Here is a 21,556-nt window from a genome sequence, read left to right on the forward strand (position 1 = left end):
TCACTTCGACGGGTGGTGGAAGACTAATCACTTCGACAGCGAAGATTTCACCGCGGCCCTGGGACTGGAGGCCAACACCAGCGGGGATGCGCTGGTAGCTGTCCTATCACGCGCGTACGACGCCACCATACCTAGGAAAACCCTGCCAAGAAATGGTAGACGCCCGGTATATTGGTGGAGTGCCGAGATTGCAGCCCTACGATCAGCCTGCCTCAATGCCGACGGATGCAACGAGCCCGCACTGAGAATGTAAGAGCGGACCTCCGTGAACTGTTTCGAGCTGCAAAATTGGCCCTTAATAAGGCGAGTAAGAGCAGCAAGAGAGCGTGTTTCGACAACCTGTGCAAGGGCGCTAACGCCTAATCCTACAGGATCGTGATGGCTAAGACCAAGTGGGCTCTTCACCCCCCGAACGGTCACCGGACCGGTTGGCGAGGATTATTGAAGTACTCTTCCCGTCTCGAGCCACAAGTCCCTGGCCTCCTGCGTCGCAAGGCATTGTGAGTGCGGCCAAAATGGTGGCTCCGGTGACGAATGAAGAGTCACTCGCAGTGGCTAATTCCCTAGCAACGAACAAAGCTCCAGGGCCTGACGAAGTTCCAAACAGCGCTCTCAAGGCAGTAATCATAGCGAACCCAAACATGTTCAGGCTAGCTATGCAGAGATGCCTTGACGAGTGCCGTTTTCCCGATAGATGGAAGAGGCAGAAGTTGGAACTGTTGCTGAAGACCGGGAAGTCGCTGGGCGACCAACCGGCGAACAGAGGGATGGGTGGGAGGATCATCCTCAACCGGCTAACCCCGTACTCAGAAGGTATGGACGGCCTGTCAAGTAACCAGTTTAGTTTTCGAAAGGGAAAGTCCACGGTGGACGCAATCAACTCAGTAGTCAAGACCGCCGAGACAGCGATCCAACGGAAAAGGCAAGGTATTCGATACTGTGCGTTAGTGACACACACAAGCTAGGAGGCCATCGCGCTCCTTTTGCGCCGGCTTAGTCTGCCGGTGGGTCTGTACCGGATCTTGGAAAGCTACTTACAGAACCGTGTACTACTATACGAGACCGATACCGGTCATAGAAGTGTTCCTATTACCACAGGAGTCCCACAAGGCTCGATTTTGGGCCCGGAATTATGTATGACGGGGTTCTGAGACTAAAGTTCTCTCCTGGTGTCAAGATCTTCGGCTCAGCACTGTGACGGAATGGATGAGCGCGAGAGGTCTGAAGCTCGTTCAACATAAGACGGAGGTGGTTATCGTCAACAACCGCAAGTCGATACAACATGCAGATATTCAAGTGGGAGAAGTCGTGATCAGTTCAAAGCGGAATCTGAAGATTCTTAGGGTCGTCATATATGACAAGCTGACCTTCGGCAGCCATGCCGACTATGCTTGCAAGAGGGCTTTGACGGCTGTTGCGACATTATCAAGGATGATGTCCAACAGCTCTAAGGTGTGCGCCAGTAGACGTAGGCTCCTGCAGGCTTTGCCGTATCTATCCTTAGGTAGGGCGGCCCGTTCTGGGCGAGAGCACTGGGGGTAACCAGTTACCTTCGGAAACTGGAGAGCACCTACCACTTGATGTGTCTCACAGTGATATCTGCTTACTGCACGGTATCTCACGATGCATCCTGCGTGATAGCGAGCATGATACCAATCGGCCTGGTCATCCGGGAAGACGAGGAGTGTTTTGAGCTGCGTGGCACTAGAGGAGTCCGCGAACGTATCAGGGTGGCTTTGGTTGCAAGATGGCAGCGCGAGTGGGATAACTCCTCTAAAGGTAGGTGGACCCACCGGCTGATATCTAACATATCGCGCTGGTTGGGTAGACCCCATGCGGAAGTTCACTTCCATCTGACACAATTCCTGTCAGACCATGGCTGCTTCCGACAGTACCTCCGCAGGTTTGGACACGCGGAGGGCCCCGTCTGCCCTGACTGCTCAGGTGTTGACGAAACTGCGAAGCACATACTGTTCGTATGTCCTCGTTTCGATGTCGAAAAAAGAGCAATGCTAGAATTCTGCGGCTGGGACACAACCCCTCATACCCTTATCCAGAGGATGTGTCAAGCAGTGGAGAAGTGGAACGCAGTCTCAACTGCAACCGCTCAGATTTCCTACAGGTTGCAGAGAATCTGGCACGCCGAGCAACAGACGACAAGCATGATTAACTAGCGATTGGTTAGTTAGAGCGAAAAGGGCTGAGCGTGAAGAAGTGAGCGAATGGTCTGCTCCTGCTGAGGCAAGTGTGGCGTAGTGGGAAACAACCGCGGTAGTCACACCGAAGCATGGCAGAAGAGTATGGATGTATGGACTGCACATGCCAAGATGGGAGGGTCGTAGCGTAGAATGTGGATACCTATCGCTATTGATACCTCGTAGCGTGGTAGAGGAGTGGAGGGTGAGCGTCCAAGTCAGTCTCATATGGTATGCTAGAGTCAGCACACTCACATGGCATGTTGGAGGTAAGCACACAAGTAAGCCTCACATGGAGTGTGGGAGCGAGCGTCAGGGTGTGACAGAGCGGGCACCCAAGTAAGCCTCCCAAATTGTGAACAACACAGCTAATGTATTAGCGCGAAGAAAATGGTTTACAACACGCAGCAGTAACTTACATGCACAAGGCTCCCCGGTTCGCAGAAACTTTGTGTGAGTGGCCGTTATTTTGGTAGAAATAAGTGAATGCTAATTAGGGTCAAATACAGAAGAAAGACTGACCGTTTAACACCTGCAGTCAGATTCTGTACAGTCACCTCATCCACAAGACACCAGTGGGCCTTAAACTGAAAATCACTTCCAACATTGCTTTAGTCTTCGTTGGGCTCTGTTTGACCTCGACCTAATCGCTAATTCGGCGGAGCTCTGGCGCGTTATAACTCCATAGCCTTTTTCGTAATAGCAGGTTACCATATCCGGCCAAAAGTATACGGAACAAGGGGGTGGGCGTAGCGTAGTTGGTAAATCGATTGCCTTGTACGCAGCGCACATAGGGTTAGAAATTTTTCATAAGAGATTTTTCTAACCCGAAAAGGCGAATGATCTTAAGGTTAGAACCTCTATGATCGAAATAAAAAAAAATATGCGGAACAATTATGTTGCTTCAGCAAAGACAGCGGACATTGTTCCAAACACTCGTCAACAAACATTTTAAAGGTTGATATGTAAATGTCGTTTTTTCAAGCCACAGATACAGATAGCCTGCCACACTAGATATTTCATAGCGAACTTCGTCAGTTCCACATACTTGAAAATGTCAGTGGACTTATCGCTTCCGATTGCCGTATAAAGCTCCTGCCCAGGAAGCTGTTTGAAGGCGGCCTTATCGTAGGTTGCGTCTTCCATTATACGCAATCGAATTTGGTCAGGTTGCATATAGCTTCCGGGATCATGTTTTGGGCAATTTTTCCGATGTTCAATAGACAACATTTATTGCACAGACATGAAATTATTACCACAGATAACAGACGTTTAGGCTCGATTCTAATTGTGTGTAAATACCCGCTACTGAAATTCCGAATAAATTCGACGTCTGAAAAACATTTGGAAAACGTTTGTAGGTGGCGCAGTGGTCGAAGCAATGCAGTTGGAGTGCAGCTGTCAAACACGTGTAGCGAACAGTTGCGTAGATGGCAATAGTGAAACATTTATTTCCAACAATTTGAAAGTGAAGATATTCAACCGTATCAAAACTTTAGCAGACGCTCACATCCTGCAGAAATAATTCGATGTCTTTAGCGAGTGGTGTATCGATAATCGAGTGGTTCTAAATCTCGAAAAATGTTCTGCAATCACCTTCTCGAGGAAAACAGAATCTATTAATTTCGTCTACAATCTCTCAGGACTGCTTATTTCGCGAGAATGCTGTGTGAAGGATCTTGTAGTGATGTTAGATTCCAAATTCACTTTCCGGGCATCGCGAAACATGGGGTTCATTTTCCGTGCTGCCAAATCTTTCACGGATATCTACTGCCTAAAGAATCTGTACTGCTCCCTAGTTCGATCATCTGTCGAGTATTGTTCGACGATTTAGAGTCCGCACTATATGAACGGTTGTGACCGGGTTGAAGGTATCCAACACAAGTTTTCGTCTACCTAGCTACGAGAACCGCTACCAACTAATTCAACTTAACACCCTCCAGCATCGCAGAAACACAGCAAGAGTTCTAGTTGTAGCCGATCTGTTGTCAGCATACCTCGATTCTCCAACTTTGGTGGAACGATTAAACGTCCAAGCTAGAACTAAAGCGTAGCGCTGCAAAGCTCTTTTGAGAGTGCCTCTTCGGCGGTTCAACCACACAGCGAATGCGGCCATCACAGGATTACAAAGAACATTTAATCATGTGATACACCTATTTGACTTTAATTTGACTCGTAATGTTATAAGGACAAGGTTTTTGATTTTTTTAAAGATTTTTTAGGTTAGGACATCATTGGGGTCGATTGCGGCCTGTTAATGACTTACTTTTATGAATAAATTAATTAAAATTTAAAAAATATAATGGGATTGACTTTGTATTTTTACTTTCATTACAAGAAATCGCTAAGAAATGGGTGGACCGAACTGAACAAGGGTTGGGGCTGTTCGGACCTTTGATGTACGCTCGGAAGCGTTTAAAAACTATATTTTTATGCAATAGTAAAATAATAAAGAGAAATTTTTTAAAAATTGTTTCGACAATATAAATTCTCTTGAATCATTGTTATTATTATTGGTAGTAACATCTTCTGGTGTTTATATTATAACACATAAAAATTTACCGATTTCTTATTTGTAAAACCACGGACCGAAGCGCATGGTGGCTAATTAGCCACAATGAACAACGAGTCTCCATTGAAGCTGAGATAATTTTGTTGAATTTAATTAATTTATTTACTTTCAGACCGCTTCAATATTATAAGCGAACTGTAACCCATCATATCATTCAATGCTTTTATATGCTATCCGATAAGCAGAAATTTATATGCAAACAGTTCCACATCATATAATTGAATGTTTAGTGACTCACTCCCATGAAGAAAAAAATACCATATTATGCTGAATTAGATTAAGCTGCCGGTTCACGTGTCTCGATTGAACTGAACAAAAAAATAAAACAAATGGAAAAATCCATTCAGACAAACGAAACAGTATTATCGCTAATTCCTAGTTTACAATTGAATTTAATGAAAAGCGCTTCTCCGCAATTTTTCGATTCATTTTGCACCGCTTATTTTCTCGATCAAACGAGCAAATCGGCAGCAGGTCAGAAGAACAGCGGTACTACCAGAGAATCCCAGCAAACCATGAATAGGCGAGTGAAACAGGGCAAACTATTTCCCATTCGCAATTTGCGTTCTCGTTGTTGCCTGCATCCAACCCCGAACTATGTATCAGTTATATAACTTTAACCGAGCGACAGGGTAATAGGGACTGTGCTTTCGAGAGCACCGTCGGTCGCTCCCTGGTGTGGGACCGCCACCATTTGAAGCAGGGTTTAATTACTCGAAGCGAACCTGCCCTAAGGCTATCTGAAATTGTGGTTTATTTCTACTTTAAGTTCTTCTCTTGTTTCGCGTGTTCGAGAAGAAGTGAGGTTGGCTTCCGGCAGAACCGATGGCTTCAGCTACAACACTGCCAACCCGGATGTATCCAAAATGTAACTAAAAACTTTAATAACAAAAAAACAGGTTGGACTCAGTGGTGCTATAAATTGCAGATATAATGAATAAATATAGTTGAATTATTCATCCCACCCGCCTCCAGTACCAAAGCACACATGAACACATATCGGCACAAAAAAGTATCCCGCATAAACGGGGTTGAAGTTTGTGAAGCGTGCAACTTATGGGATTTCAAAATAATTGGCTAAAACCTCAATTTCCAGTGCTGTTTAATACACACACACTAGACACATAATAAATTAAAAAATTGTTTTAAAAAAGTTTGTTTCGATTGATGCTGTTTGATGATGAAGTTAACAACAAAGTTGTGAAATTGAAAATGTCGACATCGACGCTAGAGCGTGTATCGCCATAGTAACTGTACGCTATTGCAACTAGATAGCAGTGAATGTGGAATTCTGAGAGGAGCTTTGTCGATATATGTCATTACGAAAAGTGGTTTTCAACATTGACCATACAAACAATGCCTTTCCTAGAATAGCTTAGCATCTTTTTCATCCAGCAAATCAAACAGATGAGGCAAATAGGGATGGTGACCCACTATTTCGCTAATGATTTAACCCAATATCGTTAAAATTAATATTTATTTTTACCCTTAATTCCTTCCTAAAAAATAGATTAGCGAAACAAACCAAAAAATTGTGAATCGCTCATGTTGAAGCTCAATGCAAACTCAAATTGCTTCCTTTCAATTTTCACCCTACCATTTGAAGCATACCATATGATAGAATGAATTCTGATATCTCATGACAGTTGGTATGCCGGTAGCTTCTGTACAAATTTTCATAGAAAATAGGTAATTCTATCTCGGCATTCGAAAGGAAAAAACAGACATGAACAGAAGCAATCATCATTGATTGATGCTAATCGTCGACAGGTTTTCAGTGGTGATCTTGCGTCGCTTTTCTTTTGTCGGTTCTCACGGTAAAGAGGGACAAGTCTGTCTTTGCCAACAGACATGCTGGTGAACTGGAGTGATTCGTAGTTATGCTGCCTAAGCTCGACCCTCATCATCAGACGACAAAAGTTAAGCCCGTAAGGTATTAAGCCTATTCTAATGACCCTGCCACTTCTAGTTTTCCGACCTGTAATATCTAGCTAATTGAATGTCGTTCAAATGTAACAAAAAAATGTGACTACATACACTCTTAGAAAAAAATGAAAATTACATTTGACGTAAACAACGTAGCAACGTATTTTTTCGTTTAAAAATCGGATTTTACATGTTCTGATATGTAAAACTAACTATTTTGAATCTTTTGATGTAAAATTCAGACTGATTGACCCAGGAAGCCGAACAATTCAATTTTTTACATGTAATTAAATGAAAATTTATGTTAATTGGGACGCTCCTTTTATGTACATCTGGCAGGATGTAAAGTTACAAGATATTTTTTTGCTGTGTAGTCGAAATAAAAAAAGGAAAATAGAAAATACGATTATGTCTCAGCCTAGAGTAACGACCAGCATTTAATTTTAACCTCGTTCTACATTTCCGTTTTCAATCATAAGGGGATGCACTTTTCAAATTCTTCAAAAATGATGTGTAACGAAAGTGGTTAGGTTTTGAACGCTTATAATTCAGCCATTTCACGATATATTTTCGCACATATCGCACAGAAATGCAACTTTTTGGAAAACGTGGCTACTAAATTTCATAGACATATTCCAACAATTAGTCAACTAAACGACTTGGATGACGTGGTGAACTACAACTTCGATCACAGTAGCATCCTACGATGACGCTTGTCCACTTCGTACTGTTAAATTGGCTAAGAGAACCCCTTGGGGGAGGGCTGAGCTTGATTAAATTAAGAAGGATATGAGAAGAGCTGGAAATCGGTGTCAGCATGGTGACTCCAGAGCTTTCAGGGCAGAAATGCCTTAGATCTGTAGAGCGGACTGACTGGCAAAACCTATGCACGAATCTCTGAACGAGGCTAGCAGGATTCTCTCACAATCGAATCTTTCCCGTGCCACTACAAAAGGGATTTGATATTCTTAAAAATGTTTTGAAATAGATTATGCTTACCAATCTACTACCGGGTATATCCCGAAAGCATGGCGAAATATAACTGTTAGCTTTATTCCCAAAAGAGGGTGCTCAAGCTATGAAGAAGCCAAGACTTATCAGGTTATGTACTATTCTTCTAAATGCTTTGGAATGGATAATCGATCATCACATCAGGTTTAATTGAATATTCACTGCATAAAATGCAACATGCAGCTGTGTGGAAAATTAACCATCACTCTGCTTCACGATATTGTGTACAACATTAAAAAGGTCTTCTCGCTCAAGGAATCTAGCTTGGGTGTGTTCCTAGACAAATCCCAGACTGCATACGGGCAACTTGCCATTTGAGCCAAAATATTCTGATTCCTGGAACTTGATCTTAAAGAATTTTCACACATCCAACTACATCATACGAGGCAAGTAGCAAGTAGTCAAATCAGAAAGCTTCGCAGCAAAGAACAAATCAAGAACTCCGTCTATTTGGCTCTTGATATAATGAAAAAAATGGCCACTGGTCTGGCACCGAACTGGCACTAAATTCATGTCGGAGTATGGAGAAGTGTAATCCGTCTCTAACGACACATGGAGGAACTTTTTCCCTGGCATTCTTAATGGCCTACGGTTTGTGCAAACTCGACTGAACCAACCTATACCGTCTTACTTGACTTGCAAAGGCAATCCCAAGGTTCTACATACATACAAATAACCCTATGCGCATACCCTGGGTAGATGCTCACGTGCCAGTTCTGTAGTAAAAAGACGACAATCCATCTATAAATAACGCATTTTAATAGTGACGCAAAAACGTGACATCGATAGATTTACGATCTTAACGTGATATGTAATCCTAGATAGTGCCGTAAGACATGTTAGTATGCAAACAATTGTTAATGTGTGACAGTATTTGAAACCGATGTAACGGTGAAAGTATAGAGTTGTCGAAGTAGTCCTGAAACAGTTTTTACTCTTGCATCGGTTACGCAATATTTGGACAAAACTGGGATAGCCGCTTCAAGTCTTGATCAGTGGTACAAGTTAACTGATTTCTCACAATGGGGGTCTTGTCCTGAATTCAACAACCGACTGACGTGGCCTGAAAAATAGTTCAACCGTACTTCCGGTGGCCAGGCTACTTTATCCAGAGATAGGATAGAAAATAGTGCATACGTTATATATAATATATGTTGAATACCACAAAATTCCATTATTTCGGTCGCTGCCAATCGGCTTCCCAGATCTGCAAACAATACGATGAATGTTTGGCGAACTTTCATTCACACAACGCTTTTATTCACGTTGGCTCCGTTTGTTGGCAATCGTTAACCCCCGGGGTGTTAACATGTTCGCAACACCGCAGCCAATCGACTGAATTTATTGGTGCAGCAGATGAAATTCTTTTCACGTTTCACTTCGCTGTCACAGGCAAACCGTTCCAGAGTGGAAGTACCTGTGCTTAAATCATTCTTAGTGGTTAGCAGGATAGTGTCAGTAGCACCGCAATTGTTTTGTACGTTAAAAATCCGCTGTGAAGTCTGTCGGAACAGAAGTTACGCAAAGGAATATAGTGCTAAGGCTTTGCTTACCTATTTACAGATGAATTTTCTTTGGATGTAAATCAATACCACAAAAATTTCTGTTTTACTCGTGTTTTCTCTACATTTTATAAGAAGTTAAAACATAAAAAAGATGGCTTCAACCCCCATGAAAAACATGTGACATGTGCCTGTTTGGGGAGCTCCTTACCCAAGTAACAATTGAAGTGTTATGACTTTCCTGAATCTGCTCCTAAAACTTATTTTACTGTTATAGTGTGCTATAAAACTTTAAACGTTACTTGTTTGGCTTCCCGTTTCATTCGATTTCAAAACGATTTGAATATACAGAAACTGCACTTAATCGTAAATGACTTACCGTATTTTTTTTGGAACGAACCCTAGACAATAAATCCGCTTGACAACGAATGTCTTTTCTTGAAAAATATGCCATATTGCTATTTTTAAATCACCCAGACACTGTTTTTGTTTTCATTTGAATATAAGTATGTGTGAATCGTTTCATCTGTTAAAGCTGTAGTAGAGTAACATGCATGCTATTTGGAAAGTCATGGATGACGTTTCGACTCTGACTCGTCAGTATCAGGCCCTGGCTTAGCGCCGCCCTTACCATCAAAAACTGTTCAAATGCTTATCAGTAGATGGAATCCAACCTTCCTTTTCGAATTACACTGGTTTTTCATGATTACTTTGAACTGGGTGATCTTCTGATCCATTTATCTTTGAAAAGGCCTAGGGGAAATAATATAGACTACTTCACGTATAATTCACGGTTTTCTGGATTGATTTAAATAATATGTACATAAATTACCTCTAAGTTGCACAATAGACTCCGTTAAAATATTTAACTCATCTCATCGCTAAGGGAATATGGGGTAAAATATCACCTCCCTATGAGAAGATTACCATATCTTAGCTCCTTTATTAGAAACGCAAGGGGGAGGTGGTTTCTGCCACGGAGGTACCTTTTCCCTCATCTTCCCCTGTTTAGTTTTTTCTTTGGCGGTTCGGTTGGCTGCCTTGTTGGTGGTTTAAAATGTGGGAGAAATTTATGAAGCTTTTATTTTGTTTTTGCATTTTCATTATGTTTCGTGTGGTCAAGATATTTATGACCCAAAAAATATAATGTAAAGTCGTGCATTTATTTTCAATGTGTGTGTGTGTTCAAGTGGTCGGATAAATTTCGGCGTGGGAAGTACAGCTCAAATGATTTATTCTATTTTTTGGGAATTATGATCGAAAATTTCTCACTTATCGATGCATTACAGAGCTAGAGTCACTGCCAGGCGTATGCATTAGACTGCCCAGAAAATAATGAATTTTCGAAAACTCAATCGACTTACCTCTGCGTCAATTCCAAGTCCGACCAGGAGTACTTGAACCAAATTTGAAGCAAATCGGACGAATCTAGCTACCGGACCAACGTGTCTGAAGTTTGTATTGGATTTTTCGACAATTTCCATGGAGAAAACCCACTAGCTCGCATTTTCACCGCTAGGTGGCACTGTATGCATCGTATTGTCACTGTATGTGAAAATAAGAAAGATAATTTAATTGTCTCCAACTATGCCGAAAACTGTTAGTTAAGCCGACTATTTTAAAAGGAGTTATTTAACTTTTAGTGAAGTGATATCTGAGTCAGTTTTGCATGGGACCTAGCAGTGTATGGCTGTGTATCAGTACTCGATTCCCACAAACTCGACATTTTTGTGGTTTAATGGTTAGATTTAGCTGAATAGTATGTTCTGAGGAATTGTAGTACATAATACGGGTTATGTTTCGGCTAAAATATTTTAGTTTAGTATTACCGCATAGAGGGCGCCATCATTAACTTTTCAACGGATAGATAGAAATTCCGTGCGTTAGTCCGCGCGAAGTCGCATGCGAAATTCCGCGAGTCGAGCGAAATTCTGTACGACATTCAAAATTCTGCGCAAAATTCCGTGCGAAATCCCACGCAAAGCGAAAATCCGTGCGAAGTTCTGTGCGAAATTCCGTTCAAATCCGTGCGATATTCGGCACGAAATTCGACGCGGAATTCCGTGCGAAATTGCGCGGGAAATTCCGTGCAAAATTACGGGCGAAATTTTGTGCGAAATGTCTTGCGATATTCCGTGCGACATTCTGTGCGAAATTTCGTGCAATAAATTCCGGGTGAAATTCCTAGCGAAGTTTTGAGCGGAATTTCGCACGGAGTATCGCACTGAGTTTCGCGCTGAGTTTCGCGTGGAATTTCGCTTGTAATTTCGCGCACGAAGGCTGCATGATCAATTTCCGTTCCATGTAAACTTAGAATAGCGAGAAATATATTAGCCACTGAGATTACGCGACTTAGATTTATCTATGTTTATGTTAAGAATGTTCCAACAACTAACTTCAAAATTTGTACTTTAACTAAAATTAAAAATATACCTACTTACAGAAATATTACTAAACATAAAATCAGACCTCATGAAATGCTAAATAATTTCCCTGGCGAAAGAAGCACTTCAAATAGAATTCAACGCGATTCCTATTACGCTATGGTTAAATTCAACGAAAAACGTTGACGAGGACAATGAAATTAACGTGAAATTCAAAACCAGTAATGGCGCTAAACTCATCGTTATCGGCGGTAAAGTTGAATTCAACGTTAACAACCCTGCACTCGACGGTGGAACTAATTACGTTAATCAATTGAAGGTCATTCAGTGATATGGACCTGTGCACAAAGTGTATCAAAAAGGTCGCGATATGACTGGGAAGTGTCATGCCCTGCGATGTTGGAAATATTACAGAGTTTAAGTTCGCACTTGGGTGGTGTCTCCATGAGATCTACTTCCTTCATATCATCGAGTCCGTGTAGCACACCCTTCAGCAGATTTATGTCGGGGATATCGTGCGTGAAAACTGGTACCGCTTAGCGTTGAAATACCACCTTGTTGCAATGGCCCTTCCCTTAGGTCATTAATTCGACACCAAAGACATTTAGTCGAAAAGTGCATTTTAAACCTGGCGTAATTAATTTATGGATGACCGGACACAAATCCATCGGATCACTGTGAACAAAGATTGGAAGGTACTTTCCTTTCCGCTCTGCTGTATTAACTTGCTGCTGTTGCGACTTTGGCTTCCTTTTTTCACGTTTGCCAGTTGATTATCGCAGTCGCCATCGTTCAGCATGGGAAATATGTCGTTCGAGAGAGTTCTTTGAAGCATTAACGTGTTCAATATTGTCACTCGCAGGTCGTTTTAGAAGGTTAATCGACAACCTTTTTTTTCCATCACGGAACAGGGCGAAGTACTCGTCAGCGTGTACTTCTTTTCTGCTTACATTTAAATAATCGACGGTGGCGTCATTCATAGAAGCGTAGCGTCCCGGGTGCCCAAATCTATCGTCCCAGACTAGGGAAGTGCAACCTTCTGTGTAAAAATGCGCGGTATTTTGCATATACTTTACATTATTCAAATTTTCAATGCCATGCTATCAAAAATCTAAATGAAATATGTTCTTTTCGTTACACATCATTTTTGCTCATTTTCAAAGTGCACCCCCATCTCGACGTTGTTCTATCTCTATATTAAAAATCCTAGTACGAATCAAATTTGACGAACATGCTAAAATGATAAACAAAGTTTTTTCCACCCCGTTTTAAATTAAACTATTTGTGTTCAAATCGGATTAAAATCGAAACAGCAATATGTATTTGAAGTGAACATAGATATTGTGGTATCGGAAATGAAAATCATTAGAATTACCAGACACAGCAACGCTGTTAAGCATCATATACCCACTCAGTGATCGCGAAATTCGGAAAATGTGTTATGCATTGCATACGAAGCATCGGAAAACTAGAAATTGTGAATATTTAAAACATAACTTTTTTATGATTTTTCCGGCTTACGGCCGCTATGTGGTTGCTACTGCAAGCTCTGCTGGGTAGCAATAACTACGCTATCTACCACAAGGGGATGGCAGTGCAAATAAATTCTATGCTATCGTTGAAAATATTTGTTTCATATATATAACCGCTTCATTTGTTCAACTTATGACTTACAGTGCTGTCTGTCGGCTATGATTAGCAGAAACGCCATAAAGCACTGATTAGGGCTTGAGCTAACATAAATAACAAGTATCATGCGCAAAATGACATATTTTCGAAGCAATAAAGAAGTTTTCATTAGCAAACAATTCAATCTCTGAATAAAATAGATTCAGAACAAGCCCACGTTTCATAGTGTTTGCGACCAACTCCCAATAAAAATAAAAAGGGTGATTCATAAAATGTAGAAAATTTTCGTACATATCTCAAAAGCAGAGCTAATAATAATCGAAGCTCTTTTTTGACGGCTGATAATGAACCGGATGCGGCTAGTGGGAAATAGAAAAAATGTTCATTCAAAAATCCACGTTATTCATTCAGTTCAATATCGAGTAATAATATTCATTTCACTAATTATCTATGCAAATGTTTTCAAATGCCGGTAAGGCAGATGATATGCTGACGCGGAAAGCAAAGCGTCTCCAAATTCGACTGAACACTATGCATGGTGTTGCTCGTAAAGACCTGAGAGTGCTATTCCTTCGTGGGTGCTATTCCAAAACCGAAGTAAGTGGCTCTTCGTCTCGGAAATCTTGGAAACTAGCAGAAATTTTCACATGGGACAACAAAAACCCCAATTGTCCCTATATTTCAGTCCCATCATTTTATTATCACTTACAATTTAACATTATTCTCCTGGGCTGAGAAAACACCATGGTGGAGCGCTTTTGGCGATCAACATGCGGTATTATTTCAATAGTTAATCCTCGGTTTCAGATATTGAAGTTGTCGCTTGTCAAATCCGACAGACTCCCACAGACTCCCGAAGACTTATTGACATTATTTCCCTATACATCGCATCTCAGCTGGTTCTAGAAGATCTCTTCTCCCACGGTACGCCATGCGGTTGTCTTCACGATAATGGTTTAATTATCGACACTGCGATTAAAGGTCAGACGAAACGAGTAGTACAGTGGACGGTCTCCGACTTCGTGGTGGGTAGAGAGTGCTCAGGATAATTGTACGCAAAATGGTCTTTTTGGACGTCGATTTTTTTCGAATATAAACGACGTTAGAAACGCAAATGAAAAACTTAATGAAAACTAAAAAATGTGGTTATTGGCACCGGTTGGTCGACGGATTAACGAGAAAAACAATGTTTCATATGACGGTTAGGCCCTGCGTTGTGTATTCTATTCAACCATTCCATGTAGATCCACATACAATAGAGTTTCCCTATGAAATGATAATACTGTATATAAACGTAATGATTGTTCTTAAACACATAAATTTATCTGACAGCAAAGATGCTCGCGCTATGAATTGTAATGCGCATATCACCTAGCGTTCGTTAGATGATGACAACTATGCATCGCTTTCATACTAATTATCTTGACAAAAGAGGTAAGGGTGACCATAAAAGAGGTTGTTCTGCAAACAATCTCACAACAAAACTGATGTCCCAAGGAGACTCTCCGTTTAATAGAACATGGAAACCACCCCTTGTATTTACTGGCGAAAAGTTGGGGGTTCCTGAGATTTTTACATGAAAAATCATACCAATTTACCTTAGTTTAAGCTCTTTCGCATTGTTCCATTCCGCGTAATAGGAAGGCGGACAACTAGATTAGAATGGTAATGAGACAGCGGACACTTAGGCATTAGAAGGTGATATTTATGAAAGTTCGCGTAGTTTCAACAAGTTTTTCAGTATTTCTCGTCAGACGATGCTCGAAAATTGCAAATTTCTTGGATCAATGGAAGTTTAGGAATCACAAAGGAATCGACAAGCCTTGGTTCAAAGGGGTCGCTAAGGCTCGTGATTTCACTCGTGCAATATATCTGGTTATGTCCAGTGATTGTACGTTGGATGAGCATCTCCGTTATAGTGTTGTTTGTGTAAAGCGGTGTCTGCGCTTATGGTGACGGTTATCGCGACATTAAACATGTTGTTTGGACGTGCGCCTTGCGCCCTAGTGCCGTATCTCCGTTAAACGAATCCCTTCGGCCTTGTTTCAGTCCGATATGTGCTAGCTATCCACGATATGTCTCTCATACAAATATTTTTAAACGCGATAGATATTCAAATTTAGTTATCGCTTCTCATCTGGTAGATATGTAGACAGCTACCTGGAGATCTGGTCCCAAAAGAGTTCCCAGCGGATCCAAAAAGACCTGAAGTTGTAGAATCTTTTTAAATCCGCATTAAAGGCTATTTCTTGTATATATATATATATATATATATATATATATATATATATATATATATATATATATATATATATATATATATATATATATATATATATATATATATATATATATATATATATATATATATATATATATATATATATATATATATATATATATATATATATATATATATATATATATATATTGTCATTGACATATTACAACCATTAGAGTGGCTCGAATATGACATATTTCAGCACAGCACGTTTTGAGTTCCTTTTATGGTTTTGTGCAAAGTTTGGGAGCGGTCGGTTACTTTCCGGGTTTGCGCATTGCTTTCAAAGTTTGTATGGGGTTTTATATGGGAAAATCAATTATTTTGCATTTACGTTAAAAAAAGATCGCTATTTCACTGAATATGAAAAACCAGCTTTATAAAACCATAGTTCAAACCTTGTTTAACAACTTTGTCGAAAACGTTAACTAGCTACGAGTTTTCAAAAAATAGTTGTATCGATTTTAAAACTTATGGTACAATCCAAATGCAGAAAATCATTATTTCTTCAAACACTGTTAGTACACCACGACACCGATACTTTAAACTTAAATAAATGAGAATATAGTCATCGCAGAGACTTGGTACGTTTGAATGAAATGCTCAGAATAAATTGTTGAATAACATAGACGTAATCAGGAAATGAAAAGAAGAGGGGGTGTGGCTTGTGCACTTCCCTTCTTCTTTTCATTTTCTGACTACGTCTATGTTATTCAGCAATTCATTCTGAACATTTCATTGAAAGGTACCAAGTCTCTGCGATGAATATATTCTTATTAATATAAGTTTTTAATGTCGATGTCGGTGGTGCACCAACAGTGTTGGAAAAAGTAATCAATTTCTGCAAAAAAAAAAAAAATTTAAAATCGTTATAACTATTTTTTTGAAAACTCGTAGCTAGTTACGGTCTTTGGCAAAGTTGTTATCCAAGATTTGAGCTATAGTTTTATGATGCTGGTTTTTCATATTGAGTGAAATAGCGATCTTTATTAACGTAAATGCAAAATAATTGATTTTCTCATATAAAATCCCATACAAACTTTGAACGCAATGCGCAAACCCGGGAAGCAACCAACCGCTATCAAACTTTGCACAAGCATTTTGGACCACAAAAGGAACTCAAAAAGTGCTGTGCCCGCTAGTTTAAATCACTTTGAAGTTTTCTCATATAACCACGAGCCACTCTAGTAACCATATATAAGATTTTCGGAAAGTGGAAAGCTAGCTACTGTCGGCGATCCGGTTTATGATGTCCTGACAAAATTCCTCCGTTTGCTACCAAGCTGCAAGTTTAATTTCTTTTTTTCCGTGTCATTGTAGTCGGCCCTCTCTTAACTTTCCCTAATACGGTGTCTGCTACTCTAATGTTGGTATCAAGTCCTCTTGTGTATCTTTTCCTTCCTTATAAAAAGCCTAATAGTGTTTCTCCTTGTTTCAATTGTATATGAAATAATAGTTCATGTTAAAAAAAATTACAAATTGTGAAACTAATATATATTTCTAACTGCATTCTTTAGTCTGAATAAAACCGCCCTATAGTTATTTTGCATATCGATTTGAATTCCTTGTTTTAAGATGTAGATGTGTCGAAATGTATTCTCCTTAGTAAGAATATAAAAATAAAGGGTGGCCCACATCAAATTGCATCACGGAAATACGCTATAAAAATAACACATTGGGTATTTTTTCTTTAATATTTGGGTAGAAGTAGTTTAAAGTATAATTTTATTATTATTATTTTTTGTATTTTTATAACTTTCCGCTTCTTGCAAATTGGAAAAAAGAGTCAAAAGGCAACGTCGCGAATTGATTTTGCGCAAGCACCTGAAAAATGCTCAAGTCTCTCAAAGGGACGTCGGAAAACAATTCGAATCGTTGCAATCAACGGTGAGTGTGATTAAACGTTACTACCAAGCTCTGAACATGGAACGGAAGGAGAAATGCGGTCAGAATGGGGGTTCTATTAGTGATCAGGATCACAAGCGTGTAGTGAAAGCGTTTACGCGGAATCCCAATACTTCGGTCAGGAATGTGCCCAAAAAGTTGAATCTATCCAAGTCAGAGAGCCAAGGACCTGGAGGGACTGCATACGTACAAAGTACAGAAGGCTCCAAATCGTGAGGAACGGCAAAATATGGTGGGAAAGTAACGGGCTCGGAAACTGTACACCCAGACGCTGATGAAGCCTCATTATCTCATCATGGGTGATGAGACTTATGTCAAGGCGGACTTTTGGAAGCTTCCAGGGGATGGTGGTATCCAACGGGGGAAAACGATCGGAAATGATGAGTGAAGCTAAGCAATCATGTGAAAAAAATTCCCCCAGAGGCGAGACTCGAACTCGCAACCTTTGAGACTCCGACCCAATGCACTAACCCTTATGCTATCCCTGGGTATGGTGACATCCCAGAAAGAACATATGATTATCCCACTGGCGACGGTGATCGTACCCTGCCTGCAAAGCGAGAATCACACACAACGGCAGCTGATCACCCCAACACATTTGATCTATTTAATTTCCCCGCTAGATACCAAGGCCCGGGTTTTTATAATCGTCTGATGTCTAATTTTTAGTTCATTAGGAGTCTCAAAGGTTGCGAGTTCGAATCTCGCCTCTGGGGGGAATTTTTTTCACATGATTGCTTAGCTTCACTCACCATTTCCGATCGTTTTCCCCGTTGGATACCACCAGTCCTAAATAAGGTATTGGCACTTAAGTCAAAAGACCAAAAAATTGAATTATTAGTTCCAGGGAATACTGTTCTTCACTGTCCAGCACAAGATTGATGATCCCGACGAAGTAAGGAAGCAGAAACTTTCAAAGTTTGCCAATAAACATTTGATTTGGCAAGCGATCTGCTCATGCTGCAAACGGATTGCGCCGTTCGTAATTACCGGGACTGTAAACGGGTAGATCTACCTCCAGGAGTGTCTAGAGAAGCGTCTGCTTCCTCTGTTGAAGCAACACGAGGGCTCCACGATTTTCTGGCTGGATCTAGCTTCGTGCCACTATTCAAATGTTGCCCTGGAGTTGTGCGAAGCCCCAAATGTAGGACAATTATGAAGCAGGCTCTACGGAAGCATCCCAAGGAGGTTAAGACATGAAGAACAAGTGGGTTTCCGTACAGAAGAAGCTGGAGCACGATGTTGTACAGAATCTAATGAGTGAAGTTAAGCGTACGGTGTGAGCGTACGGTTATGGTATTGAAGTTGAATAAAAGCTTACTACTGTGTTGTAATTAATTGTCTGAAAGTTTGAAAAGGATCGGTCCACTAGGTTATTTTCTGTAGCGTTTTTTCCGTAACGCAATGTGATGTGGGACGCCCTTTATGCTTAAATTTCAAACAAATATTAATTATTATACCTTATTTATAAGAAATTTTAATTATAAAGCAAAGAAATTTTTGTCTAAATAAAAAAATAAAATTGTTGTGCATCGAGAAGTTCAGACGCAAGCTTTTTGTGCACAAGACACATATGGTTAATATCAGGTTTTGATTTGTTCCAAACTTTCGAGTGGTTAATTCCCATCTCAATGATTTTCGAGTGGGTAGCGGGTAGTAACCATTATGGTATAAAATAACTTTTCAATCCGCAATCCGTTGTTTCTCACTGTATTCCCTGCAACTTTGCTGAATATTTTATTTTTTATAAATGAGCTAAAAACTTTATTTCTCAGTTTTACGGGGATTAATCGCCAAACTAATACCCAGGCTTGCTGGAGCATCACTCATGATGCTAAAATGAGGTGAGGTATCAACATTCTGAGGAGGACTTCACACACCTCGCTAATAGCAGAAAAAAAACTCTTCTCCCACTCAACAAGCAAACTCATCATCAGAGGTGATGACTTGTTCAATGATTAGAGGATGTTATGTGCATCACACAGGAAAGGCGAGAGCGCAAAACTGATTGAAGATGGGTTGGAATTCCTCTTCAAAAATGCTGAGAGTGTGGAGCGCGAGAGTGATTGTTTCCCTCTCTTGTTTTAATGGGATTTTGTCTGCTGCGTAGGATGCGGATATAAGTATAATTTTCGTGGTGTAGATCAGTGCTTCGTGGAATACGGATATCATCATGTGGTGGGAATCCAAGAGACTGGAGGACCCAGACTTGACTCTACTGTGCCAAACGACCTTGAGGCTTGAGCACTTCTTGTACCCAGGTTTCAATTGAGCGAGGATTCAGTGGCTTTGGGAAAATACTAACTAACGATTAGATAAACCTCAGCTCGGAAAATTTAAAATCAATCCTATTCGTCAAACTTAATAACACCATAATAGAAGATAAATCTAGAGAAAATTTAGAATACACAGATAAAAATATTTTGTAATTTTAAGATTATTTTCATGCACATATTTGGAGCATGAATATAAATGTAAAATTAAGCTCCACCACAAATACACACGACTTGTCGCGCTTTCTTCAACGAATTTTATTATAATTTTACACGTGGGTTGAAAATTACAGTTTCTTTAAACAGAAAACACATGCACTTCAATGTACTGTTGTAAAATGATTGACATGTAATATTACACGAATGAAAGTGTAAAATTGTATGCTGTTTGATGCTCGAATTGATGTTAACGTAATTTTCAATCAAATTTTAGATTCAATTGTTGTATGTTTACATTCGTATTGATTTACATGTCGTTTAAATTTCATTATTTTTTGGTGTGTAGGACGTAAGTAACTTTTTCATCTATTCATTACTCGGCCATTTCAACATTTACTACTCTACTCTTTGCATAATATTCTAGTAATAACCGTCGGCTTTCGATATGTACTTGAAAATTAGTGCAAAGTGTTGTAATGACGTCGTAAGAAAGTAAACAAAGAGAGGCTCTCGATGTTACTTACATCCTATTGAAAATTTTCTCTAGAAATATTTTAACTTTGATATCTAATACAACATGACATCGCTTCCAAGTAAAATGGGTGCATAATATTCGATTCTATTCTAGTGTTCTTTCTCAATAAAATTTTAAAAAAATGTTGTTATCAAATAGTTTCGTTTCTATCTCTATTATAGATTGTTTTGGATGGTTAGTTTCCAAGATATGGACAATGAAGTTTAAAAAAAAAATGTTTGTGTTTATTTGTTACTAAATGTCAAAGTAGAAAGTTTATGCGGATAAATTTCCAATGGGCAATACATTTTTAAAATGAGATAATTATCGACAGCGATATTTCAAATTATACATAGTCGAAAATTGTATGCTATCCTGATTATCTACTTTCAACGCTAGGGTAATAAGCCTATTATCGTCTTGTTTCTATTATCACCCTACTAATTTGTAGCCGCTGGTTAGAGCAGCTTTTCCCATCTTTGTTCAGCGCGTTGGTTTAAAAGGTAAGGCAATAATTGGAACACTCGAATCGAGTTTTCGTTGCGCTTAAATACGAACATTTTACAGCTTTCATACCAACTCAATCAGAAGCACAAATTTTGTTTCCGAACTCGCAACGCATCTCCAAAAATAGTTTAGTTATAGGTTTTGTGTCCTTTATGCGCAAAGGTGGCTTCAAACCATTTTCTCGTTAGTGAAGGAAAACAGATTTTAACTAAAAATTTTCTCCACTACGGATAAATATAGCATAATGCCAATTGTGTTATTATATTGGTTCTTAAGAGCAAAGTAAAGCTACTGATGCCAATGTATACGCATTGTATCAATTGTAGGCCTAGAAATTAGTTGTACACCCACCATAATAGGGTTTATTTTATGTAAGGGGCTTACCTCTTTACCCTATATTCGGAGGAGAACACGAAGCTTCTTATTTTGATACTGATTTCACTAAATAATCCCCTACAAGTGAAATAATTTTTTGAACAGATTGTTTAGCAAATATAATGAAAAGATGAGTTCATGAATTATGTAGGATATACGTTAGCCTTTGCCTATTCAATAAATTCCATTACAAGAATCCAACATTTGTACAATATTTTCTTAAATTTTCATTGCAAAATATTAAAATTTTGTGAAAAAAATGCGGTGTACACACTAACCTAAAACCTCCTATACTAATCGTTTAGAAATTTCGCAGAGTTCTT

At 39.7% G+C, this 21,556-nt stretch overlaps 1 protein-coding gene across 3 annotated transcripts in view; it reads left to right on the forward strand.

The window, feature by feature from the left end:
• LOC131683510 (protein eva-1 homolog C) overlaps positions 1 to 21,556 on the forward strand; it is a 459,719-nt gene that overhangs the window by 158,469 nt on the left and 279,694 nt on the right. The window lies entirely within an intron of this gene.

This window comes from Topomyia yanbarensis, chromosome 2, assembly GCF_030247195.1.
Source record: "Topomyia yanbarensis strain Yona2022 chromosome 2, ASM3024719v1, whole genome shotgun sequence".
Classification (NCBI taxonomy): domain Eukaryota; kingdom Metazoa; phylum Arthropoda; class Insecta; order Diptera; family Culicidae; genus Topomyia; species Topomyia yanbarensis.